Genomic DNA, 26784 nt, shown 5'->3' with positions numbered 1-26784 from the left:
AAATGTGGCTCAAGTTTTTCTTTTTAGAAAGCTTGCCAAGATTCTAGCCTAACCTATAATCTTTGGACTTTCGGTAGGCAAGTTGTGCACAAGTATATCCCATACCTGACTCAGAGCATGCTGTGAATTAAACATAGTGGTCTTGGAGACTCCATCAGGGCCTTTAAGACCGCTGGGAACAGAAGAGCTTTCTCACTCATCTTCTAGCTTTAGGAAGCAGAGGGGTTTATTTTTATATTCTTTTCCTATCCTGGTTAATTTTATATTTACTTTATTAATTTTAAAGGAGACTAGCACTACGGCTCAGAATTCATGCCAAAAAAAGTGCCAAAAGGCTTTTCCGAACAGCACAGAAGAAGAGTTGAATTCTGTTAGGGCCTGATGGGCCTAAAGCCTAAATATACAAAAATGGGGCTGAGGACTAAAGAAAGAGCATTTGTGTCTGACTTTGATTCCCTAGGTTAGATGGAGTATTTACATAACATTTTAATGTTTCTTTCCATGGAACAGGTGGATGTTCAGTTTTTAAACCTGCAGGTTCCCTGGGCAGAACACTCCTGAGGGAGAGATCCCTTGGGCATGCGTAATAGGGGCAGAGTTAGACAACAGGCTCCTCCTCTGGGTCATGAATTGGGATGGGTTACAAAACCCTCAAGAGGCTGCTTAGGAAGTCATATGACCATTACTGGCCCAAACATGGGAGATGCTAAGCATTTTCCAATCACAAGACAGCAACATAGAAACATCAACCCCCCATTTACCAAAAACAAAGCTATCATTGTGCTTAGTGTTCAAAATAGTATTGTGCCGTTGACTCTACAGCAAAACAAATACAGAAAAAGCCAAAGGGAAAGAGCAGTGGTAAAGGCATTCCATTAAGCATGTTCCTGCATTACACATACTGTCTCTAAAGAGCTGCTCATGCCTCATGAAAAACGTCTTCATATGAAGCTATAATTCATTGTGACAACATCATAATCTTCACAGCAACTAATTGCAATGACACAAAGAGAGCAGTATGAGCAACTTTAGGAGAGGAGCAAACATCAGCAAACAGAAAAATTTGGGGGCCAACAGCTTCAGGTCCCCCAATTTCTGAAACACTAAGTGCCAAAGCTAGTCTTAGTGCACAGATAGATATTTTTAAGTGCAAGTCTCAAGCCCTTCTTGTTGCATAGATAGCCTTACAAATTTAAACCAATCACTAGAGTTAACCTCAGATTATTCTTAAATATTGCTGCCCCTTTTCAGCCTAAATAGCTAGTCAAATTTTGGGCCCTAGTATCTTCCAGTTGAAAGTAGAAATTGATGGAGTATACCAGCACCCAGGCCTATGGGTAGCTGGTCTGTGCCGCTGCCCCAGCTACATTGCTATTGTTACTCAAGCTAGCTTTGGTCTAGCTAGATCAGAGCAAGCTCAGGTATGCCTACATGAGCTGTAATCATATCTCCCATGTAGACATAAACCTTAGAGGCTGTGCCTCCAGTTCAGTATTGTGACATACTGATGATGAACTTGCACTGCCATTGTCTATCTTATAATAGCTCTAGACACAAATAGCAGATTTTGGCACATAAGGCTGTTAATTATAGGAATAAAGTTAAGTCACTTTGAAAAAGAAAAAGCATTATTTAATACTATTCCCTGATCCTATTCTGTATGAATAAATGGTCATTTAAGATTGTGGTACAATGCTTAATACATTTTAACATTGAAACCGGAAAAAGGAAAATGTTGAGTAGGCCTATAATCTGCATTGTGTCTCTCTGGGACTATTACTCTGCATGCAACCATGCTCAGAGCAATAAAAATACAGATAAAAATAAAAAATGAAAGTTCAGACTGGAAAACATTAACCATATCTCAGAGACTCTTAGATTTCAGACCTCTGTATTTCAATTACTTAGGTACAATACAACATATTTTATATTGAAAAGGATATTCCAGACCTCATATCATAGCTAACAGAATTAATTCTAAAGGATTAGACTTATGACAAGCAATATAATTAAAACTGCAGGGAGTGGGGGGAGTTGTTTTTTGTTTTTTTACAACGTCATTTTCCAGTAACTTTCCTGTTTCATCCTATTCCATCTCACCCTTAGAGGTTACAGATTGTGCTTTAAAGAATTTCTTGGCACCCTTATTTATCATAAAACAAATATTCTATTCCTTCCAAGATCAAACACAGTTTGGCAAGATACAAAATAGCTACCTCTGCTCCAGTTTGGGCAAACACCACTTGCAAAGTATTTAATTTATGACTCTGCACCTGAGTAGCACAAGATATATCATGAAACATGCAAATCCTACTTAAGTTCACCTTTCAAACAGTCACTTAAGACTTTCCTCCATCTAGTAAAAATATCTATTTAAATCTGCATTTCTAAAATAATGAATTGAAAATACATAGCTTACCAGGTGGAGCACCATCTTTTGTGCTACTTAAGTTATGAGGCCAGATTCCAGTCTCATTTATTCCAATTTTACACAGAAGTAAACTCAACCAGATAAAATTCAGACCTGGTGGAGGTGGACCCAAATCCACTGAGGACAATGCATTACATTCACTGTTATTATTAGAGTTGGGATCTCTTCAACCAGTTAAAGTTGAACAAGGTGTACTGGAAGTTTAAGGAATGTATATTTCTGAAGACTCCTACACTAAGCACAAAGAAAAAATGAAGATGCTTTTACTTAAAAGCAAAATACATGGGGAATTTTGCCAACTGAAGCCACTATGCCCTGTGCGAAACTGGAGACCGAAAAATTCCCCTTGCGTGCTTCTGTTTAGAAAAAAGAAACAACATATTTCAAGATAAAGAATTAGCTTTGGAATTGCATATTAATGCAAATTTTCCTGAGGGGCTCAGTTCTCAAATAGACAGATTTTACAATTTGCAGGTGAGGACAGTTGGCTGAGGAGAGGGGGAACACAGTGCCTCTAAGCTATTTTTCTACTCTGCCCAAAAGCCCCCGATATAACATAGAGCAGCCTTAAGGCTACTTTCTGCATTGGCTGAGTATCAGGCAGAGCACTATATATTCCACTCTGCCTCTTCCTCCTCCCCAGTCTAATGTGTCCTGTACATGGAAGACAAAGCTCGTGGCTACACCAGCTCTATACCATCTAAGGACTCCCTTGTGTCAGGAAGAATCCTCACTGAGCCCTTTATGGCTGCACTCCATATGCTTTATGCTGTGCAATGCAAAGCAGCAGGAACAGGGACAGTGGACAATCGTTTCAATTATTTAAGAAAACACTTGTCTTACATAAAATTGTATTGCACTGACACTGAAGGCAGCACGAGTGTTTTCTGAATGTGTGCACAATCCTATCCCACTAAAGGGAAAGAAGCCAGATACCCCACTAACACTAAATACTCTGACAGGTTTCAGAGGTAGCCATGTTAGTCTGTATCAGTAAAAACAACAAGGAGTCCTTGTGGCCCCTTAGAGACTAATCATTTTATATCGCCATAAGCTTTCACCCACTTCATCGGATGCATGGAGTGGAAAATACAGTGAGCAGGTATAAATATACAGCACATGAAAAGATGGGAGTTGCCTTACCAAGTGGGGGGTCAGTGCTAACGAGTCCAATTCAGTCAGGGTGGATGTGGCCCATTCCCAACAGTTGACAAGAAGGTGTGAGTATCAACAGAGGGGAAATTTTTTTTGTAGGTGACCCAGTCACTCCCAGTCTTTATTCCGGCCTAATTTGATGGTGTCAAGTTTGCAAATTAATTCCAGTTCTGCAGTTTCTCATTGAAGTCAGTTTTTGAAGTTTTTTTCTTGAAGAATGGGGACTTCTAAGTCTATTACTGAGTGTCCAGGGAGATTGAAGTGCTCTCCTACTGGTTTTTGAATGTTACAGTGCTGGATGTCTGATTTGTGTCCATTTATTCTTTTGCATAGAAACTGTCTAGTTTGGCCTACACGGCAGAGGGGCATTGCTGGCACATGATGGCATATATCACATTGGTAGATGTGCAGGTGAACGAGCCCCTGATGGAGTAGCTGATGTGGCTGGGTCCTTTAATGGTGTCCCTTGAATATATATGCGGACAGAGTTGGCAACAGGGTTTGTTGCAGGGATTGGTTCCTAGGTCAGTGTTTCTATTGTGTGGTGAGTATTTGATTCAGGTTGTGGGGCTGTCTGTAAGTCTCTAAATACTCTGAAAAACACTGTGAAATTGATCACCCTTAATTATCAGTGATTTTTTACTTTAATCTCTCCATGCCTCCGTTCTCCCAACTGTAAAACTGGGATAATAATGCTGCTCCACCTGACAAGATGCTATGGAAATAAAATCATTGATGTTTGTGAAGCACTCAGATACTATAGTGATGAGTTGAGCTAGTTGAAAAAATTTCAGTGGAACAGTTTTCAGTCTGAAAATGCTGATTCTACAGAATAGAGAAGTTCGACAAGAATGTGTCAATTCCCTGAAAACTTTCAATAGAAAATCAGGCAGGCTAGCTACCTCCATCCATTTCTGCCAGCCAGTTAAGTTCCTAGGATCCCCAGGATCCCACATACCCCTGGGCTGGCTGGCTTTATATTATTATTTGTCATTTATTTTTATATTTTGTGTATGATATCAATTACAATAGAAAATTATTAATTATCAAGTACCAAGTATAATATACAATAGTCAAAACTTTTCAATGTAACATCATGTCATATAAACATAATAGGACGTGAGTAATACAAAAGTTGAAACATTCACTTTAATTTATAATATAATCTAACATTACAATATAAAAGTTGCTAAAGTCAAATGAAGTGTCTTAATAAAATCAGAAGAAAATGTTTCAAATTGCCCAAAATGCAATTTCTGAATTTGTTCCATGAGAAATTTTGATTTTTCATTCCAGTTCAGAACAAAGGGGGTTCTTCATCTGGGAATTTCCCATAGAATAGTAATTCTGGGCTTTGACCAGCTCTAGTGATGAGTGCCATGAAAAGAAACAATGAGGAAATTAATAATTTTGTATTCAAAGCAGGGTTTCAAGACTGTGCAGTAAATAAGGCATGGGGCCACACACTGAACAACAAGGAGAAAACAAAATAATGAACAGCTCCATGTTCTTTAAACACATTTGTGTGTACATGGCTGGAATATAGGCCTAAAAGAGCAAAATATAAGACGGTTCAAGGGGCAGAGCAAAGAGACAGTGAACATTACAGTATAACTGGATCTGACTTGATAAAGATCAAGCATATACCTCCCCTGTTTCAATAATTTCTTTAAAAGAAAACATTTGACTACAAAGGCTATGACCTACATTTCTTCAATTCCCCACTTACCTGTGCATTTGGGGGAGGTTTTGTTGGGAAGGAAGGCAATTAGGGGGCACAGATAATTTCTGTAGCTTTCAGCATTTCAAGAATTGCAAGATTATAATTCGGATAGGTAGTATTTTCATCTTGCAAATGTAAGTGATTAGAGAGGTTAATCAAATAAGAATATTAATGTTTTGCATGCATATGGCTCCATCCATCTGCACATATCAAAGCATTTTTACAAACACTGATTGGTTACATTTCACAATAAGGTGCACATTATTATCCCCACTCTACAGAGAAGGAAATTGAAACAGAGAGGTGAAGTAACTTGCCTGAGGTCACAGAGAAATCCTGAGAGTGTCAGGGATAGAACCCAAGTCTTTTGACTCAAGCCTGATTGTCTACTATCCCGCACTTTATACAATGATTTACACCTGTACCATGTACCTTCTGATTTAGCAGTATCTCATAACCATTCTGCACAGATGTAAATGGATATGGCGGAAGACAAATGCATAAGCTGGAATGCAATAAGAATCAGGCTCTCCGTGTTGTGCTTTAGTCTCATGATCATCCCCTCATGGATGTGGCTTGGAAGTAATCCCAGCCAATACTCAGGCACTTCACTGCTACCCTTCTATTATCACTCCTAAAAGTATCTTTCTGAAATAGTGGAATATCAGGAATCATTACGTGACTACAGCAGGGTGACATTTTGCATGACAAACATTTCTTTAAAGTGAAAATCCTCGAGGAAAATTGTGATTTTTCCCCCCTCCTAAATTTACTGATTACTCAAAGACCCAAATTTTTCAGCTTTCCCACTGCAAAAATGGGAGAGAAAAAAGCAGTGAAATTTTTAGAAGAAATGTCTAATTTATTTCAATATTCCTCACAGAAAATACATTTTCTAACTAGTTCAGTGTATAACCAATGCCATAAATTAATTACTTTGTTTTTAGGAGCCCTTGTTAACATTACATGTATAACATAGTTTATTCAAAATGCCAAAGTTCACATCCTTGCAGGCCTTTATGTGTCTCTATATTATTCCTTTTTAAAATCAGAATAATCAGGTTATTTAGTTTGTCGCAGTCACAAATTGTAATCAGTGGAAGCATTTTGTAACTATGCACCCCAACTATAGAATGCACTGCTTTTCAGCTAGCCATTAAAGGACAGACTAAAGAAATGTTTATTATAGCTTTTTTCAATTTGACAATTCTATCGGGTTTAACTGTATTGCATCATAAGATGTTGCAAAGGATGCTATATGAATACGGCTGTGGAAATGTTGCAATGTCATTAGCAGAAGCACCCCATTACTTCCAGCAGTACTGACATCCCAGATATTGGCAGTGCCCATTGGTTTGTAGGTAGGTCAAATATCTAATTGTACTAAATGTATAGGCTGTGTAGCACATCTGGTACGCAGGGATTAACCTGTCCTGCTCCATATGGCCATAAATTGCAGGGGACATGCAGCAGCAATCAGGCAATACATTCTAATTAGTTAACGGCGGTGGGGGAGGAAGAGACATGCTGATAAGCTTAGTAGGGAGAAAGCATATGGTTCCCTGGTAAGAGGAAGAAAAATAAGCAGAAGTGGGGTATGGACAGAAAAGCTGTGGGCTCAGGGAGAACAGGCATGCATGATCTCTCCTAGATGCATGTATTCCAAGGCCAGAAGGGAACATCTCTATTCGGACCTACATATAAAACAGGCCATAGAACATCTCCAAAGTAATTCCTAGAGTATATCTTCTAGAAAAACATCCAGGCTGTATTTAAAAATTGTCAGTGATTGAGAATCCACCACAACACTTAATTTTTTTCCTATGGTTAGTTGGTCTAACCATAAAAAATGTATGCCTTCTTTCCAGTCTGAATTGGTCTAACTTCAACTTCCAGCCATTGGATCATGTTACACCTTTCGTTGCTAGACTGAAGAGCCCATTGTTAAGTATTTGTTCACTGTGTAGATATTTTAAAACACTAATCAAGTCACATCATAGCCTTCTCTTTGTTAAGCTAAATAGATTGAGCTCTTTGAGTCTATCACTATAAGGCAGTGGTCCCCAAACTGTGGGGTGTGCCCCACTAACATTGGCAGGATGCATGGTAGGGGCCAGGCCAGCCCCCACAGAAGTTGGGGGGAGTGCCCCCAGCCCTGATCCACCCCTACCCCAGCTCCATTCCCAACCATAGCTCCACTCTGCTGCCAGCCCAGCTCCTGCCTCAGCCACAGCTTCATACCATCCCTGCTCTGCCCCCAGCCCAACTCTACCATCATTCCCTCTCTGCCCCCAGGCCAGCTCTGCCTCTAGCCCCAGTTCCTCCCCCATCCCCAGGTCTGCCCCCAGCTCCATCTTCAACCCAAGCTTCTCTGCTGAGCCAACTGTGCAGTGTGTGGGGGGGGGGGGAGAATAGGAAAAGTTTGGGCATGACTGCTAGAAGGCTTTTTTTTTTTAATCTTTTAATCATTCTCATGGCTCTTCTCTGAACCCTTTCCAATTTATCAACATCCTTCTTGAATTCTGGGTACCAAAACTGGACAAGGGAGTCCAGCAGTGGTCACATCAGTGCCAAATATAGAGGTAAAAATAACCTCTCTACTTCTACTTAAGATTCCCCTGGTGTTTATGCCTCCAAGGATTGCATTAGCTGTTTGGGCCACACCATCACAGTTGGAACTCATGTTCAGCTGATTATCCAGCCTCACGTCCAATCTTTTTCAGAGTCACTGCTTCCCAGGAGAGAGTCCCCCATCCTGTAAGTATGCTCTATTTTTTTTGTTCTTAGATGATACACTTACATTTAGAGGTGTTAAAATGCATATTGTTTCCTTACACCCAATTTACCAAGCAATCCAGATTGCTCAGAATTGGTAACCTGTCCTCTTCATTATTTACCATTCCCCTCCTCAATGGTGGGATTGTGGCTTTTGGGGCATCTAGTAAGGTGTGCTTAAAATTATTCCCAATTATCATTCATATCTTTCTGATTACATTCTTCCTCCCAACCGATTTGGCTCATAATTGTTTTCAGCTTTGTGGCCCTATTAAAGCACCACATGTATACATTACTCATCTGGAGTTTACTCTGCTTGCACATTATAAATATGATCAAGTTGTGATCATTTCTACATGATCTACCAATAATTTTTAGGTCTGTGATCAGTTCCTCTTTATCTGTTAAGATGAAGCCTAACAAAGAATTCCCCCATGTTGGCTGCAATTCTTTTTGAGTTTGAAAATTGTTATCTATAACGTTTAGAAATTCCAAGAATGTTTTAATACTTGCAGTTTTAAACTAATTCTCAGTATCAGAGATGCAGAAAGAACTTTTCCTTATGTGTGTTGGGTTACAACTACAGACAGAAAGCCTTTTTCCTTTATTGTATGTACCAGTTGGAGCTAAGGATTATTGAAAGGGGACTTTAAAAAGCCTCCAAACACCCATGTGCATAGAGCTGCTTGCTCTTGATTTGTTCTATCCAACTCTCGTCTTACTCATCACTAGAGAGAAACATCAGAATGATAATCATATTTTGCAGCTCAGGACAATGAATCATACTAGTTTCTCTCTTCGGTATTTGCATTTTCCTACAGGCTTGCCCTGCTCACAAGCTGTTGAGGCTATGAAGAGGCAACCAGCATTCAAACGAAAAAATATTGAAAAGGTCAGAGTTCTACAGCACAATGCTACCATTCACAGAACATATTAGCTACTGAAATTCCATTGCTTCATTCTTATGACAAAGGCTGCAGAGCACAACAGGAAGCAAACCAACATAATTGCATGCTTTCAAGAGCTGAGAGACTGTGATTTGCATTATAAATCACAAGGCAAAAAGTGCTACTCAGTAGTCAAACGCTTTCTAAAACATGTCTTGTTGAGCTTCCACCACTCTGCTCCTAACTCAGATCCGATTAGGCCACTCCTCCCTGCTGTTCTTTATGAGCCCAGTGGGTTCTCACTGTCTCCACTGCTGAATGATCTGCTTCTCTGTTTTCCCTCTATAGAGCAAGCTGAAGTGCCTCCTCACACCAACCAGCATAGCCTGTTCATCAGCATCTGATTTTACCAGTCAAATAGCCCTTGAATAGGAACTTGTGTTTTGCATGCATAAAATTAAGCCAACCTCTGTACTTAAAATTAAAGCTTTCAGAATAGGAAATGCTACAAATGTTTCCTCTTTTCCATACTGACTTAAGACTGTAAATCTCCATATCATCACAAGCTCTTATCCTCAGTGCATAAATACCATTTGAATTATAGTCTCTCCAACTACTATTCAGTTTCCATGCATCTCAACCCTTAATCCTCACAGTGAGAACTAGAAGTCATGAACAGCTCTCTTTTTGTCTGTCCATTCTGTACTTTTTACCTTCCTTTTAAATTCTCTCTCCCCTCCATCCCTCTCTACCTACAGTTAAGACCATGATGGATTGACAAGGTCCCTCTTCCTCCAATAAGGACAACTGTTAAGCAAAGAAGCTCCTTCCTCCTAGTTAGGCTTGTGATCAAGACCAAGAAGCTTTCTCTCCCAAGAGAGGGCAGAAGTTGGTATAAAAAGTCCTGCCCCTCAAACCAGAGCTGCATGGTGGCTCAAGAAGCTCCTTCCCTACCACCATTTTCTGAGTTGGATGCACATACCTGACACCCCTCTGCTGAGTATTTTGTAACAGGGAAGAGATGTCACATGAATTCCAGGCTGAGAAAAAATGATAGGCAAGTAGTGGTGGAACTCCTTGCTTACCCACCTATGTAGTGGAACACCGCCACCTGCAGCACTACAGCTGCCCCAGTTCATGTGTTCCAGTCCCTGTTTGGTGTCATCCAGGAAGCTCTGGGATTTGTATAAATCCGTACAAATTACTTATTACTTCTGGCTGTGTTCCCAGTTACTTGGAGCTCCTAATAACCACACAATTCCTGGGTAGCCTCAGACAGTGGTCACCACACTCCAGGGGCCAAATTCTCTGGTGGGTGTAAACTGATGCACCTCCGCTGGTGTTGTATCAGTTTATACCAACATACAATTTAACCTCTAAATTCCTATGCATTCGCTTGGTTCAGTGTAAAACCTAGAAGGATTCTGTGAGGGAAGTGTTCTCTTCAGTTGTTCCAATTCTAGGAACAAAGATTCCTCCTATCCTCACCCCCACCCCATCTCATTACACTTCCCCCTCCTAAAAATAAAATCAGGAACAATTTGTATCTATGGGTAAAATAGTGTTACGGTATTAAATGATATATGTTATATTGGATCCTATAAATCTATTACTTGGTTCCAATATTAACATAGCGTCTCACACTGTAAACTCCTACCTTGGCAACAGTGTTATCCAGGAAGCCCATAAATGTGTCTCTTTCACTAGAGGTGGTGAAATGGATGCTCACCAGTCTATTCAGAACAATGATCACAGAACCCAACCGAACCGTGTGTTACCAGACTCGAGGATTCAAGTATCTTAAAAAAGGTTTTTTTCCCCTTTATTTAAATTAGAGAGAGAAGGGAAATAAAACAAGGTTAAAAGTCCTTGCTGACTGTAGAAGAATTATATTATTATTATACTGCTTGATGGATTCTCCTACTTCTTGCACATCTAGAGAAGAAAAGGATAAAATCCCCTCATCATTCCAAGAGCAAGTCTGTGATCCATTTTCAGTTGTATGAAGCAATACATGAATCATATGACAGGATACAAGTTTCTAAATAACCTATTTCCAGGGAGGCTGTGTTGTCCAGGGAACTAAAGGTGAGGTGAACGCCATCATCCATCGCTCTGGTGTCATAAAAAAGCTATAATCCACCGTTTTCAACAAAAGATTACTTTCAATAGTTTCAGGGGTGCTTGTAATGATCTTTCATGTAGCACCTTCCATTCTAAACAGTTCCAAAGTGATTCTCATACAAGGCCCTAATCCTATAACTGGCTCCCCACATGTGGAGTCCACTGAAGTCAGCAGGATTCTCAGCTCCTGACTACCCACATAGGGTCCACAGTAGGTTCAGGGCCAAATCAATACATGCAGCCATCTGTTGGGTGAAATGTTTAACAGTGCACAGCAACACTACATAAGACTACATAAGTAAAGAATACAATTTTTCTAACTGAAACTTAAGGGGGCATTTAGGAAAGCAGAATCTAACTATCAAAGTGGAATTTCACTAAAATACAGGAATTAAACCTTTCTCCCCACCTGCTTGATGCTTGAACAGGGCGTAACCAGGGGAGGGCTGGCGGGACAATCATCCAGGGCGCAAAGCCGCAGGGGCACTAAAATGCCTTGTCAAAGCATTGTTCTTGAGTGCATGCACATATTTGGATATCATTCTGTCACCATCTCCCATATCTGCATTTTCCACTGCCTTGATTTCACCTGTGCTGATATGTTCATCCATGCCTTCATTTCCTACTGTCTTTATTATTTCAACTCCCTCCTACATGGCATTCCAAATCCCAGATCTCTATACTCTTGCATGTGCATGGACACAAAACCGCAACCATACAACCACCTCATCCTTCAGCAATTCCCCTGGCTCGCTTATTCGCTTCACGATTCAGGTCAAAATTGCCTTCTTTGTTTCAAAAACAACTGCATATATTTGCATCAAATCTATTTCATGGACTTTGTCTCTTTCTCACTTGCTCTATTCTTTTGGCATCAGCCCAATTGACACAGCCTCTCAACTGTGGTGACAAAAGTTGTCTTCTCTACAATTCCTACCAGCTATGTTACCCTTTCCTACATCTCAGTGATTCTCCATTTATTTTCTATTCTCATCTCTAAACATCTTTTTTCTTCCTTGCTTCCACTTAGGAGATGTATGATATCTTATTTTTACCCCGCTGTTTTCTGGAATTCATATCATGAAAAGTTTTTTAAGATTATTTAACTCTTACAAAGCATTTGCAAATACAGTTCACATGAAAGACACTATGCAAAATCAAGTTGTATTTTTTTAGTACTAGAGTGTTAGTCAGTAGATAGGATTAATATTATTTGCAGCTGTTCTGTCTGCAAGCTGTGGTGGGAGAGGCTGGGGGTAGAAGGATAATGCTGCTTCCTTCAAAAGCCAGATTTCATTTATGGCAGCAGTGGGACTGCTGAAGAACATGAGACCCAGAGGAGACATAAGTCATTATATTTCATTTATTTTCCTCTCTATGTCCTATTGATTGATCAACACCAATGAGATGTCACTTATAATCAAAGCTGCTGAGAGCTCATTCTGGAGTGGGGTTGATATTAAAGTTAGGCTACAAAAAAATCTCCAAACCTTTTCTCTCTTTTGCCTGACCAAAAAAAAGCAGATTCAGATTGACAATTTGTAAATTCATATTGATTTCTCTAAATAGTTTTAGGCAAAAAAAAGTTTCATTTCAATATTTTCTAAATGAAATATTTTGATTTTTCAACTCAACACAATTGTTCTTTTTGAAATTTACTTCACATTTATAAAAATGAATAATTTTTTAAAAAACAAAAACAAAGTGTCTCATTTGATCCAAAACTTTTTTTTTAAAACTTTTCAGTTCACTAAAATAAAGATAAATAAAAATAAAAATAAAAATTGTTTTGGGTTAATCTGAACCTTTTTTATTTTATTTTAAATTTTACTTTTTTGGTACCACGAGAGAACAGAAAAAAAATTAGTCAGTTGCACAGCTCTAGAAAAAATGGTGTCTACTGGAATTGGCAATCCTGTTCCTATCCAAGTGTAAATAAACATATGAAATTTGGGACCTGGTTCTGATTTCATTTTCACCATCATCTCACTGGTGTAATTCCACGAGTGTTAAGAGAGTTGTTCCTGATTTATGCACCAGTGTAACTGAAAGCAGAATCAGACTCATGAGTCTGAGTTCAGAGGGGAGTTATTTTGAAAATATATGCAAATACATATTTTTAAACTATTTTTCAGACTGTAGGTCATCAAATGTCTCAGTACAAATACAGATTCTGAATGGTTTGTTAATTTACAGCTTTCTATTAGCAATCTTCAGTTCTAGCTTGTTCGGTTTTTAATTATAAAAAAAATTCAACTTTATCATTTTGTTTCACATTTTTTAGTTAATTTTTAAATAAAAGATAAACAGGATGATGAGAGGATATGGGACATACAAAATAAGGGAATACAGCAGAGCAGCGGCAGTCTTGAGGAGGGGTTACATGTAAGTACCTCTTAAAGTTGAAGGGAAATGTTTGCTTTCTTTGTTTCCTAGAGCGAGTACGTCATAGTAGTTGCCAGTCTTTGATGCCATCAGTACTATATAAAATGTATTTATTTTGCTAGAGTGAACATACCACTGCCCTCTACTGGATGGAATACTGGAACTGCTTACGTGTACATATTACATATCTAGCTGCTCTGGAAGGGGAACATGGGAAGCCGCTCTGAGGTCCGGGTGGGAGTCATAGTGGAGGAAAGCAGATCTCTGGGCAGGACAGTAGATATGGGTCAAACTTACAATGGTGATTGCCAAAACCATCTCTGCTTTCCTCCTATATGATGAAATCATTCTCTTGGTAACGACAAACACTCTTTCCTCCTCTAGATGCTAAATTCCTCTTGCAATTATTTCTAAGGAGGTCTATCTAATCACATCACTCATCAGTGTGGTATCCAAGTGACTTACAATAACACAAAGCCAACAAAAAAGAAGTTTAACCCAGATGGTATTTGATTCTCTAGCCCACTTTTACAGTGCATGCGCATTTTGGATTGCTTTGAGTTTTCCCTGGCGCACACACTTTCTTCCACAATCATCTATTTGTACATTCTTTGAGGCAGAGAGTGACATTTTGTTTTGTTTTTAAAAAATGCCTGCCACATTTGGTGCACCACAGCAATCTAAATAATTAAAATCTTTCTTGAAGTTCTCCTCCTGGAAAGCACGCATCAGCTGCTAACCTTTCCCCGATGTGGCTTGTGTTGCCTATTGCTCCACACATCTTTGCACAGGACCCTTCAAAGCCTATTGCTTTTCCTGTTTCTTATTCCTCATCTGAAGTCATAATCTTTGGTTTAGAACATCACTATTGATTGCTGGGGAAATGACTAACAGAAGATTATGACTTCAGGTGAGGAAGCAGAGATCCTATTTTCAGCCAGATGTTCTTTATTTAAGTATGAGTGTGAAGAGAAATCCAACTAATATACATCAAGTGATTTCTCTCTGAACATGACATTTCTACAATATTTTCCAAGAGATACCAGTTATTTTAGATTTTGTGCAAAAATTAAGCCTGCAGTTCTAACCCAGACAATCGATCAATGGGAGTTTTGCCTGAGCAAGGACAGCATGATATGGCTCGTAGTTTTGAGCTAGGAATGGCTTACTGCGCTGTCAGGAAAATGTAAACAAACCATTTGGTGCCCTTGGAAACAAAAAGCACATGAGTTTACTTTTAATCATTGTAGTGGAACCACTAATGATTCATATTTTGATGGAGAACCAAAGCCATCACCATTAATGATGTCAAGTATCAGAGGGGTAGCCATGTTAGTCTGGATCTGTAAAAGCAGCAAAGAGTCCTGTGGCACCTTATAGACTAACAGATGTATTGGAGCATGAGCTTTCGTGGGTGAATACATCCGACGAAGTGGGTATTCACCCACGAAAGCTCATGCTCCAATACGTCTGTTAGTCTATAAGGTGCCACAGGACTCTTTGTCACCATTAATGAATATTTCAATATCTGGCTCATACAAAGAGAGCATGTGGGTTTGATTTGCAGTTTGAAAGTGTCTGCATTTTTATTTTTATTTTTGTAAGATTTCTTCAAGATCAGGGTTTCTCAAACTGAGGTCACCGCTTGTGTAGGGAAAGCCCCTGGCAGGCCGGGTCGGTTTGTTTACCTGCCCTGTCCGCAGGTCCGGCCGATCGTGGCTCTCACTGGCCACGGTTCACTGCTCCAGGCCAATGGGAGCTGCTGGAAGCGGCGCGGGCCAAGAGACTTACTGGTCACCACTTCCAGCAGCCCCCATTGGCCTGCAGCAGTGAACCACGGCCAATGGGAGCCACCATTGGATGGACCTGTGGACAGGGCAGGTAAACAAACCGGCCTGGCCCGCCAGGGGCTTTCCCTACACAAGCGGTGACCCCAGTTTGAGAAACACTGTTCAAGATGTTTCTCAGAGTTGTCTGAGCCAGATGATCAAAGGACACCATTTTGGTTCAGATAATTAGAACCACCATTTTCAAACTTGGGCATTTAAAATGAAGCTCTTAAATCCATATTTAAGCACCAAACTAAAAATGGTCTTTTTTTTTTTTTTTTTTTTATAAGAGATGCTGAGTACCCTCAACTCTCAAAACCAAAGACAGCAGCAAGTACTTAGGCCTGATTTTCAGAGGTGCTATTTTGAAAATTTTAGCTTAGGTGTACAGCTGTGCTCACAGTGTAGGTTTTACAAATGTACGAAATCAGGTCTTTTGGAAATGTGGCTTGTGTCTAATAGGCATGAGATTTAATTATTTTAAAACTATCTTTTAAACTATATATTTTATTTTAAAATATGTTTAAATGGGGGGGAACTATAAAGCTTGAGGGTGCCACCTGATATTTTGCTACCAGCATTTCATGATACAGTAGCCGAAGGACATGTTTTGGTTCCCATAAACTGTGTGGCTTATACATCAATCTAATGCGATGTTTATTCTTTTCCCATTTCATACCTTAATTTTGGACAGCTTTGTAAAACAGACCTTCCGAGTCTTCTTTTCACCCTTAACATTTTTCTAGTTGCAAGCTGAGGGGTTGCTACATAAAATCCCTAATCATTCACAGGCTTTTGTTTGGTTGGTTGGTTTTGCTGGAATTAAAATGCTTTTCATTTCCCTTGGCTTATGTGAATAATGAAATAAGAAAACAAACAGAACAGATAACTGCACTATGTTAAAGGATAATCCTGCAGCATAAGTATGGTCTAGAAAGGCTGAGCACCAGAGCAGGCAGAAATCCTGTTAGCATTCAGCAATTATGTTCACATTTATAAGTGCTGTGACATAGCTTCAAGCCATTTAGAAATGCTCCCATTCCCCAAGCCCTCAGCTATATTTATATGCAGTATCCCATATTATTTTTCACGGTGTTATGGCAACAAGGAGGACAATATTTAGAGAGCGATCATGTTCTGACAGGCCAGACTGCAGATTTTACATCACTGCATCACATTAAAATGGAGCACGGGGCTTGTGGCATGTGCGAGCGCACATATGGATGCAAGACTATGGTGTCTACATAACCAGTATTTAAACAGAGCAGGGGAGGGGGAAGGGGCGCTAAGAAAATTCCATTATACTAGTGTTTTTTTTAGAAGTCTCTGGTTTAAAGGCACAATCATAAAGCAGATTAGGCTGAGATGAATCTTTAAGAAGAATTTAACACTCAATTGGCTAATTTCCTTCTTCCCCCACTCCCCAAGCCCTGCACAGCCACCCAAGGACTTTAGTTTGAAAATGTTTTTTGAACAAAATGAGGCTCACTTAAAGTTCCTCATTGGTTACACAAGGAGCCCTTTAAAAAAAAGTAATTGAGAGCATCCTGCACATTTTTATACCTAATTTAACCATTCTCTACAGTTCAATAGACACAGTAAACTTAGTGCTGGCTCGCTGTGTGGGGTGTCACTATAACACCTATGCCTTGCTTGGAAGGAGATTTGGTTCTAAAATCTTACCTACACTAGCTTCTGGAAATAATTACTAATGGATGAAGTTCAAAAGGATTCAGAAGTTCCATTTAGTCCAGGTGCTTATTTGATATTTATCTGAACCTACCAATTTCATGGGTGCAGAAATTGGACAGGCAATACCGCAAGACTCGGTTTTCTTGCAAGATTTCCAACACTACTTAGCTACCACCAAGTCAGCAATATCATTAAATAGTATCCATGGCAGCATTGTTGTACTTCCACTTCCAGAACTCACCAACACCTGAGGAAAAGGTTTGTGCTGATTTTTGTTTTTTAAAAGTTGCTTTGCCCATCTCTAGAAACAATTCATGGGGCCTCGTAGCAGATGGTAATGGAAATTCATTTTGACCAATCAAAGCCTCAGACTTAGAGAAAAGTGGTTCCTTTAGAGTGGATCTCACTTTGTTTGCTGTCTGCTTCTCCTGAACCCAAAGGTAGGCAGAGTGGGCAGCACTGAGTCTATGATGTATATATAGATAATGTTTTTAGAATCCTTATTTGCTAATTATATCTTGGAAGGGAAAAAGAACCTGAGAAAAATGGGAATTTCCACACCATTTAAAAACAAAAAAAAAATCCCCCCAAAATGTAATTTGTTTTCAAATGTTATTTCAAGATTAAAAAGAAAAAATGAAAAAACAGTTTTTCAACCGAAAAAAAGTCATTTGGCAAAAGCCCATTTTTCTGAAAAAAAAATTATATATATAAATATAAATGACAAGTTGCAATGACATCTGGGTTCTGATTGATAATGTGATTTGGATATTCAGTGTGGACTGTTGCAACTCTGAGTTAACAACAAAACTCAGTTTTCAATTTTTTCTCATTGCTCAGTTCTGGAAGGCAGACTTTTGTGCCAATCTCCTTTTTAACCACTGCGCACCCACTTTGGCCATTTCTCCTTTAAAAAGAAAATAGGTACCATGTACACATACAAATATCATGGCATTTAACATATTAAATGTTGCTTTCTACAGCAAATACTTACAATCAGAAAATCACTAGAATTTTTCATTGAATGTAAATAAAAAAAGAGATATTTATCTAGTAAAGATGAAGACCAAAATTATTCTACTTATCTGTAAGTTGAGAGGCAGAGTCCCAAGGATTAAAGAGGGTTCTCATTCTAAACAATAGCACATCCAGAATGGAATCTGAAAGAATGAGTAACAATACATAAGGGTTATCAACAAATAGGGAAAGGCCTTTAAAATCTTTTCATTTTACCAACTCTTCAGAAACAAGTCAGGTATTATAAAAGTGTGCTATGTGTACCCGTAACATACACAGGGTATGTGTCTTATGCAGAAGAGCCTAATGGAATAACCAAAACTCTATGTATGATACTCTTGCTTCCATCTGCATTGTACTTGCATATGTAAAGACACTGAGGCATGGTCTGCCATTAAAATTTAGGTCAACATAGCATCTGAAGAAGTGAGGTTTTTTACCCACAAAAGCTTATGCCCAAATAAATCTGTTAGTCTTTAAGGTGCCACCAGACTCTTTGTTGTTTTTATGGTGTAATAGTAGTCATGACAGGCATGCAGGTATTGAAGGGTATGTGCTGTTCCGGAAAGACAGATATAAAGATAAAGGTGGTGGAGCAGCATTGTATATTAATGATGAGGGAGACTGTAAAAAAATTAGAAGTGATGGAATGGATAAGACAGTCTGTTTGGGCCAAAATCACTTTGTGGAAGAAAGCTACTAGAGATTCTCCCTGGAATAGTGTTTGGGGTATGTTGCAGACCTTCAGGATCTGATCTGGATATGGATAGACCCCTCATTAATGTTTTTAAGTAAATAAATACTACTGGGAATTGTGTGATTATGGAAGACTAGTTTCCCAGACATAGATTGGAGGACAAGTGCTACTAATAATAGGATCCAGATTTTCCTGGATGGGATAGCCAACAGATTTCTTCACCAAATAAACAGTCACTGAACCAACAAGAGGTGATGTCATTTTAGATTTGTTATTGGTGCATAGTGAGGACATCATAGAAGAATTGGCTGTCGGGGACAACCTTGGTTCTAGTGATCATGAGTTAATTCTGTTTAAACTAAATGGAAGGATAAACAAAAATAGATCTGCAACTAGGGTCCTGGATTTCAAAAGGGCAAACTTTAAAAAATTAAGGGAATTAGGGATTGGACTGAAGAACTCAATTATCTCAATGTGTGGGAGGCTTGGAATTACTTTAAGTCAAAGTTGCAGAAGCTATCTGTAGCCTGCATCCCAAGCAGGGGGGAAAAATTGTAGGGAAGGATTGCAGACCAAGCTGGATGAGACCAAACAGGTGAGTAAGAAAAAGCAGAGGCCTACAAAGAATTGAAGATGGGATGGAACAGCAAGGAAAGTTACCTCTTGGAGCTCAGAAAGTGTGGGGATAAAGTGAGAACTTCCAAAAGCCAAGCAGAGTTCAACCTTACAAAGGAAATTAAAATCAATAGTCAAAGGTTCTATAGCCACATAAATAAAAAGAAAACAAGGAAAGAAGAAGTGGGACTGCTAAGCACTGAGGATGGGGTGTAGATTAAAGATAAAGATAATCTAGGCATGGCCCAACACCTAAACAAACACATTGCCTGAGTTTTTAGTAAGGTTCATGAAGAGCTTGGGGGTAGTGAAAGGTGGCTAATGGGAATGAGGATATGGAAGTAGAAATTGCCATATCTGAGGTGAAGTCAAACAGTTTAATGGGACCAAATTGGGGATCTTAAATAATCTCCATCCAAGAATATTAAAGGAATTGGCACATGAAATTGCAAGCCCAATAGCAAAGATTTTTAGTGAATCTGTAAACTCAGGGGGGTGCACCCTATGACTGGAGAATTGCTAATATGGTTCCTATTTTTTAAGAAAGGGGGGAGAAAGTGATCTGGGAAACTAAAGGCCTGTTCATTTGACCTCAACTGTATGCAAGGTCTTGGAACAAATTTTGAAAGAGAAAGTAGTTAAGGACATAGAGGTGAGTGGTAATTGGGATAAAATACAACATGCTTTTATAAAAGGTAGCTTGTGCTGGACCAACCTGATCTCTTTCTATGAGAAGATAACGGACTTTTTTAGACAAAGGAAATGCAGTAGATCTCCCTGGATTTCAGTAACGCATTTGATACAGTTCCACATGGGAAATTATTAGTTAAATTGGAGAAGACAGGCATTAATATGAGAACTGAAAAGTGGATAAGAAACTGGTTAAAGGGGAGACTACAATAGGTCATACTGAAAGGTGAATTGTCAGGCTGGAGGGATGTTACTAGTGGAGTTCTTCAGGGATCGATCTTGAGACCAATCTTATTTAACATTTTTTATTAAATGACCTTGGCGCACAAAATGGGAGTGGTACTAATAAAATTTGCAGATGACACAAAGTTGGTAGGTATTGCCAATATGGAGGAGGACTGAAATATCATTCATGAAGATCTGGATGACCTTGAAAACTGGAGTAATAAAATTGGGATGAAATTTAATAGGGCAAAGTGCAAGGTCATGCATTTAGGGATTAACGACAAGCAGTTTTGCTATAAACTGGGGATTTATCAGTTGGAAGTGACAGAGGAGGAAAAAGAACTTGGTGTTTTGATTAAACGCAGGATGACTATGAGCTGCCAATGTGATGCAACCATGAATAAAAGGTTAATGCAGTCCTAGGATGCATCAGGCGAGGTATTTCCAGTAGAAACAGGGAAGTATTAGTACTATTATACAGGGCACAGGTGAGACCTCATCTGGAATACTGTGTGCAGTTCTGGTCTCCCATGTTTAAGAAAGATGAATTCAAACTGCAACAGGTGCAGAGAAGGGCTACTAGGATGATCAGAGGAATGGAAAACCTTCCTAATGAGAGGAGACTCAAAGAGTTTGGCCTGTTTAGCCTAACCAAAAGAAGGCTATGGGGAGATATGATTGCTCTCTGTAAATACATCAAAGAGATAAATACCAGGGAAGGAGAGGAGTTATGCCAATGTGGACACAAGAACAAATGACTATAAACTGGCTATCAACAAGTTTAAGCTTGAAATTAGACAAAGGTTTCTAACCATCAGAGGAGTAAAGTTCTGCAACAGCCTTCCAACAGGAGTAGTGGGGGGCAAAAATAACTTAACTAGCTTCAAGACTGAGCTTGATAGGTTTATGGTATGCAATGGCTTCCTACAATGGCATGTAGCCAATTTATGACAGCTAGTCATAATATCTCCAATGGCTGGTGATGGGACACTAGATGAGGAGGGCTCTGAGTTACTACAGAGAATATTTTCCCAGGTGTCTGGCTGGTTGGTCTTGCCCACATGCTCAGGGTATAACTGATCACCATATTTGGGGTCAGGAAGAAATTTCCCCCTGGGTCAGATTGCCAGAGCCCGTGGGGAGAGGGCTTGCCTTCCTATGCAGTATGGGGCATGGTTCACTTGCAGGTTTAAACTAGTGTAAATTCTAGTTTACACTAGTGGATTCTCTAGAACTAGTGGATACACTAGAACTAGTGGATTCTCTGTAACTTGAAGTCTTTGAATCATCATTTGAGGACTTCAGTAACTCAGCCAGAGGTAAAGGATCTGTTACAGGAGTGGATGAGTGAGGTTCTGTGGCCTGCAGTGTGCAGGAGCTCAGACTATATGATTATGATGGGCCCTTTTAGCCTTAAAGTCTATGAGGTTTATCCTGACATAGCTACAGCAATCTAGCTATGCCAGTATAGTCCCCGTAGCATAGACATGGCCTTCTACTGCACTTGTAGGGCTAGACTCCTCCCTTTTCTTACTCAGTGGAACTGAGAAGTAAGGGTTCTGACTTCTCGCCTCTGCCTGGCCAATTAACACCTGCTGAGAAGATGGCTTTGGGTCTAAGGTACAGCCTTCATTCCCCAAATACTTGCCCCTTTGAGAGAGGGGCAGGAGCATGGCAGAGCCACCTTCTCTTCATTGGTCAAAGTACCTGGTCAGATGCAAAGGCTGAAATAAGCTGCACCTCTTCAAGGACTGCAGTTATTTAACCTCCTCTCACAGAGGGAGAGAAGTGAAGAAACTGTGCCTCACACCAGTGTCTCTGAGGCACAATCCATTCCAGGGCTACTCCTACTTTTATGGTAAGGTTTATGCACCATCTCCTTCTGTGAAAGGGATAATTTAGCCCAAAAGCCAATATAAGCATTTATGCATACTGGTATCTAATACATGGGTGGCAAGTTTGTAGAAATTTTGGTGGTGCCCAGAACCCAACCCCCCCAACTCTGCCCCCCCCAACTCTGCCCCCACCTGCCTAAGGCTCTGGGCGGGGTTTCGGGGGGAGGTATGGGGTGCAGGTCCTGGGCTGGGGATTAGGGTGCAGGAGGGGTGCAAGCTCTGGGAGGGAGTTTGGGTGCTGGGTGCAGGCTCTGGGCTGGGGCAGGGCGTGGGTGTGCAGGAAGGGGTGAGGGGTGCAGGCTTTGGGACGGAGTTTGGGTACATGCTCTGGGCTGGGAATGGGGGCGTAAGAAGGGGGAGGTGGTGCACGCTCTGGGAGGGAGTTTGGGGATAGGAGGGAGTGCAGGGTGAGGGCTGTGGGGCTGAGGATGAGGGGTTCATGCTGTGGGGGGGTCAGGGCTGGGGCAGAGGATTAGGGTGCGGGGGGATGAGGGCTCTGGCTGGGGCTTGGGGATGAGGGGTTCATGATGCAGGAGGGGGCTCAGGGCTAGGGCAGAGGTTTGGGGTGTGGGCTGTGGGGCTCATGATGTGGGGGGACTCAGGGCTGGGGCTGACGATCAGGGTGCGGGGGGGATGAGGGCTCTGGCTGGGGCTGAGGATCAGGGTGCGGGGGGATGAGGGCTCTGGCTGGGGATGAGGGGTTTGGGGCGTTGGAGAGGCTCAGGGCTAGGGCGGAAGGGCAGGGTAAGGGCAGCCTGCCTTATCATTAGTGGAGGGCAGGCGCTAGGACCCTGCGGGAGCAGACAGCAGTTCTGCCGGGAGCCGATCTCCGGCAGCACAGAGCAGTCAGGGGAGAGGCGTGCGCTGCTTTTTGTCAGGCAGGGACACGGCGCGGCGAGGGTGAGGGGGGACACGCAGGGGGAGGGGTGGCAGGCGGGGGCTGGGACCTGCTCCAGGCAGGGACGCGGCGGGGCGAGGGGAGACCCGTGGGGGCCGGGGCCTGATCCAGGCAGGGCCGGGGGAGAGACCCAGCTCCAAATATTGCTGGAGCAGGGCCCCCAGCCCTGAATATTCCTGGAGCCCGGGCACCGCACACATATATAACCTGCCGCCCATGATCTAATACAATGAATATGTAGAGACTGACGGAGTATTCCATGGGAAGAAAGCCTCAAATGTTTAACGCCTGTGCATTTCTTCAAAACCTCAAGAATTTCTCCTAGCTAGTCAGAGGCAAGACTTCAGCTGGTGGAGAGAATCTGTTTTTCAATCTTTTTCAAAACACATAATTCACATCTTGAAGAACAATGAATGAAGAGCGTAAGGGGGAGGTGGATAAACCAATGGAAATCAGAATAAGTAGCTCCCATCTGGATCTGAATACATCCAGATCTGCTCTGAGCACCAATTGCATACCGAACTTGATAATAAATCTAACACAACAGAGTAAAAACTACATGCAGGAACTGAGACTTGTTCCATTAATAAGTGAATTGTAAGAACATAACCACTAAGCAAATAAACACACACACAATCACTGTTCATGAGAGAGAGGCTGCAAGCCAAAAATATGCATCTTAGGGTCACATTGCTCTGATTTTTTCCCAGACTAGATTGATTTAAATCACCATCTCCCATTGTCAGAAAGTATTAACTGTTTGAAATATCATTTTTATTTTATCCAGCTTGTGTGAAAGACCCATTGCCCTCTTGTGGCTAGGTTACTTGTGAGCTGTCTTTATTCATGAGAAACCGTATCTCGTGGTAGCCTGTAACATGGCCTTTTTTGTATCATTTAAGATTTGCATCAAGAAAGTAAACCCTGGCTTAAGTCCAGGTCCATAACTTACTGTAACATTCCAAAGGTATATCTACCATCTACTAATTTACTGGCTATGCCCAAATACAGTGCCACAATATTTTTGGCATTCCTCTTTTCAAAAAGTCCAAGTGTAACAAGAAAAACACGTCTCTATTTGTTGTGTCTATATTCAGACAATGCAATTATGTTTTCAGTTCAAGTTAAACAAGATTTATAAATAGCAAACATTTTGATGGTGGCTCACCGAATTATCACAGGGTGAACTTCGTTATTCAAAGAAAATTTGCTGGGCTTCTCTGATATAAGAAAGGCAATTACACTTGGTCATACAAGTACCTGTTAACCCTTTCTAATATGCTCAAATTGTCTTTAGTTTCTGTGGGCCCAATCCTGCATTCCTGATGCACTCAAAACTTCCAGTGAAGTCTAGGAATGAGGATCACTCTCTTAAGGCAGGTCCATACTCACCGCGCGGGTCGACGCGGTGAGTTCGACTTATCCGAGTTCGAACTCCCCGCGCGCTCCAGTCGACTCCGGAACTCCACCACCGCAAACGGCGGTGGCGGAGTCGACCTTGGAGCCGCGGAGTTCAACCCCGCCGCGTCTGGATGGGTAAGTAAGTCGAACTAGGGTACTTGGAGTTCAGCTACGCTATTCGCGTAGCTGAACTTGTGTACCCTAGTTCGTCCCCCCCCCCCCCCCCTTAGTGTAGACCAGGCCTTAGAAAACCAAAGAAAAATATGTAAACATGCCCCAATAGAACTCACAAACACATGGGCACAGTGGCTTGTAATAATAGATAACAAGCTAAAATTAAAAGTCTGACTTTCATTTTCAAGTTAGACGCAAAACTATTTGGGATTCTGCTTCACTTATTGTCTCTAATCCCAGTGTTGAATTTTGCAAATTGGCACAAGCGAAATGAGTTTTGTTTCTGTTCTGTTCCTATTCAGCACTTCCATATCCTACAGCTTCATCACGTTGTGATTATCAGTCATGGCTAGATTCTCTGAAGTACTGAGCTCAGTCTGTACAGAATTCTTTATTTTCTGACAAGTTTCTATGCTATAATCCTGTCAATAGCCACATCCAAAGAAGCGGGAAATGACATTATAAGCCATATTTCCATATTGCTTGTAAAGGAAGTAGGCCAATGAAGCCAAGTCAAGGATATTATATAGGTGTAGCTAAAGGTAAAATGTGGACAATTGTCTTAATTATTGCCCAGATAAGTAAAATTTCATAAAAGTATATGATACAGAACAGGGTGTTTGTCCAATTTATTATCATGTGTTCACCTGTTACCCAGGTTATTCAGCAGGCCTTATAGAGTGTCTTGATTTACCTTTTTAGAATTCAGCACAGAGCCACTGAGTGATTTTATTTCAACTAGCTGACCATATTTAAAAAAAATTATTAAAGCACTTTTGGAATGTCCAGGTTAATCTGTGATGCAAAACTAATATTCAAGTTCCTCTCAATGAAAACTGAAAAATATTTCAAATGGAAAAAGTGCTTGGAGTTCATTATCACTAAGTCTCAAAACAACCCTTGATTTTTTCTCTCATTATACTTGTTCTTAGTGCTACAGCAAGTACTGTAGCTGCACAGCTCCAGCAGGTGGAGAAATGACTGCTCCCAGCCAGGCTGAGCTCAGGAATGTGGAAAGCAAGCCCAAAGCAACAAAATAAAGAAAAAAATATGGATAGATGAGTAACTGATGAACAGACTAGTCATGCTTGGTTAGCAAAGTACTTTAGATACAGGATGTTCAGCCCTATCGCACTGTTCATTATTACAAACCTCAACATCTGGCTGGCAGAGTAAATACAAATTTGATAGAAGATGTTTAAAAGAATAATTGGGAAAGCACCACTTTTGTATAGTTACAAGTGCACAGGGCAGTTTGAGGCAGGTGGGTCATTCACTATCACATTGTCATCCTTCTTCTTAACTATCACCTGTCAGCCTTTTGTCCTCCAGTCCCTGACAGGACAAACTGCTTGGCAATGGATCACACCGCTTGCAGCTACTAGAGGAAATGTCCCTGCAATACAACTTCTTAACGGTAAACTGCAGCGATGAGCCCAAATCAAAACCCTGATTTGAATCTCTGAACCCACTAGAGCTACAGAAACCCACAAACAGCAGTTATGAGAACAACCACGATGACTCTATAACTATGTATTCCTTCCTCCTCCATATCTCACCATATAGCCTCAGAAGGTTGATATCTCCTTCCCCCAGCTCCAGTCTTCATGGGCAAAAGGTGCTATGCACTGGCAAAGTGAGGTAAGCTCTATGTATGTGCAGAGATAAACCTACATCTTTTCCATCGGTTCAGAGGGGTTGGAACTTCAGGCTAAAAGCTAAGCATATGGTAATAGCTTTAGTGGTTGCTTAGATTCTGTGTGCTCCACTCCTCAACACCGAGATATGAGTAACTTCCATTGAAGTCAATAGGTGATCCTAGCAGCACAGGTGGGGAAATGCCTATATCCATCAGTTTGGGGCTAATTTGTCCTTCAAATGGTGGTTGTGTTCTACAACCAGGAAGCAGTAGGAGCTCTTAGCTAGCTGTGCACTCACTACAGAATGCCTTTTGGTCAAGATCGGCTATTAGGAAGAGTTGATCTAACTTTGCAACAGTGATACATTGTTAACTTGCCAGGAACCTTTGGGTCTAATATGTACATGCAATATTTGAATATACAAAAAATAAATGCATGCAACCGTAATGTTTCTTTGTATTCTATCTGCCCTGATAGAAGGATATTAATGATTTATTATATAAGTTCACCAGGAATACAAACACAGTTGCC

Source organism: Mauremys mutica, chromosome 5 (genome assembly GCF_020497125.1).
Source record: "Mauremys mutica isolate MM-2020 ecotype Southern chromosome 5, ASM2049712v1, whole genome shotgun sequence".
In the NCBI taxonomy this organism is placed as follows: Eukaryota; Metazoa; Chordata; order Testudines; family Geoemydidae; genus Mauremys; species Mauremys mutica.
Note: the sequence above shows the minus strand (reverse complement) of the source record.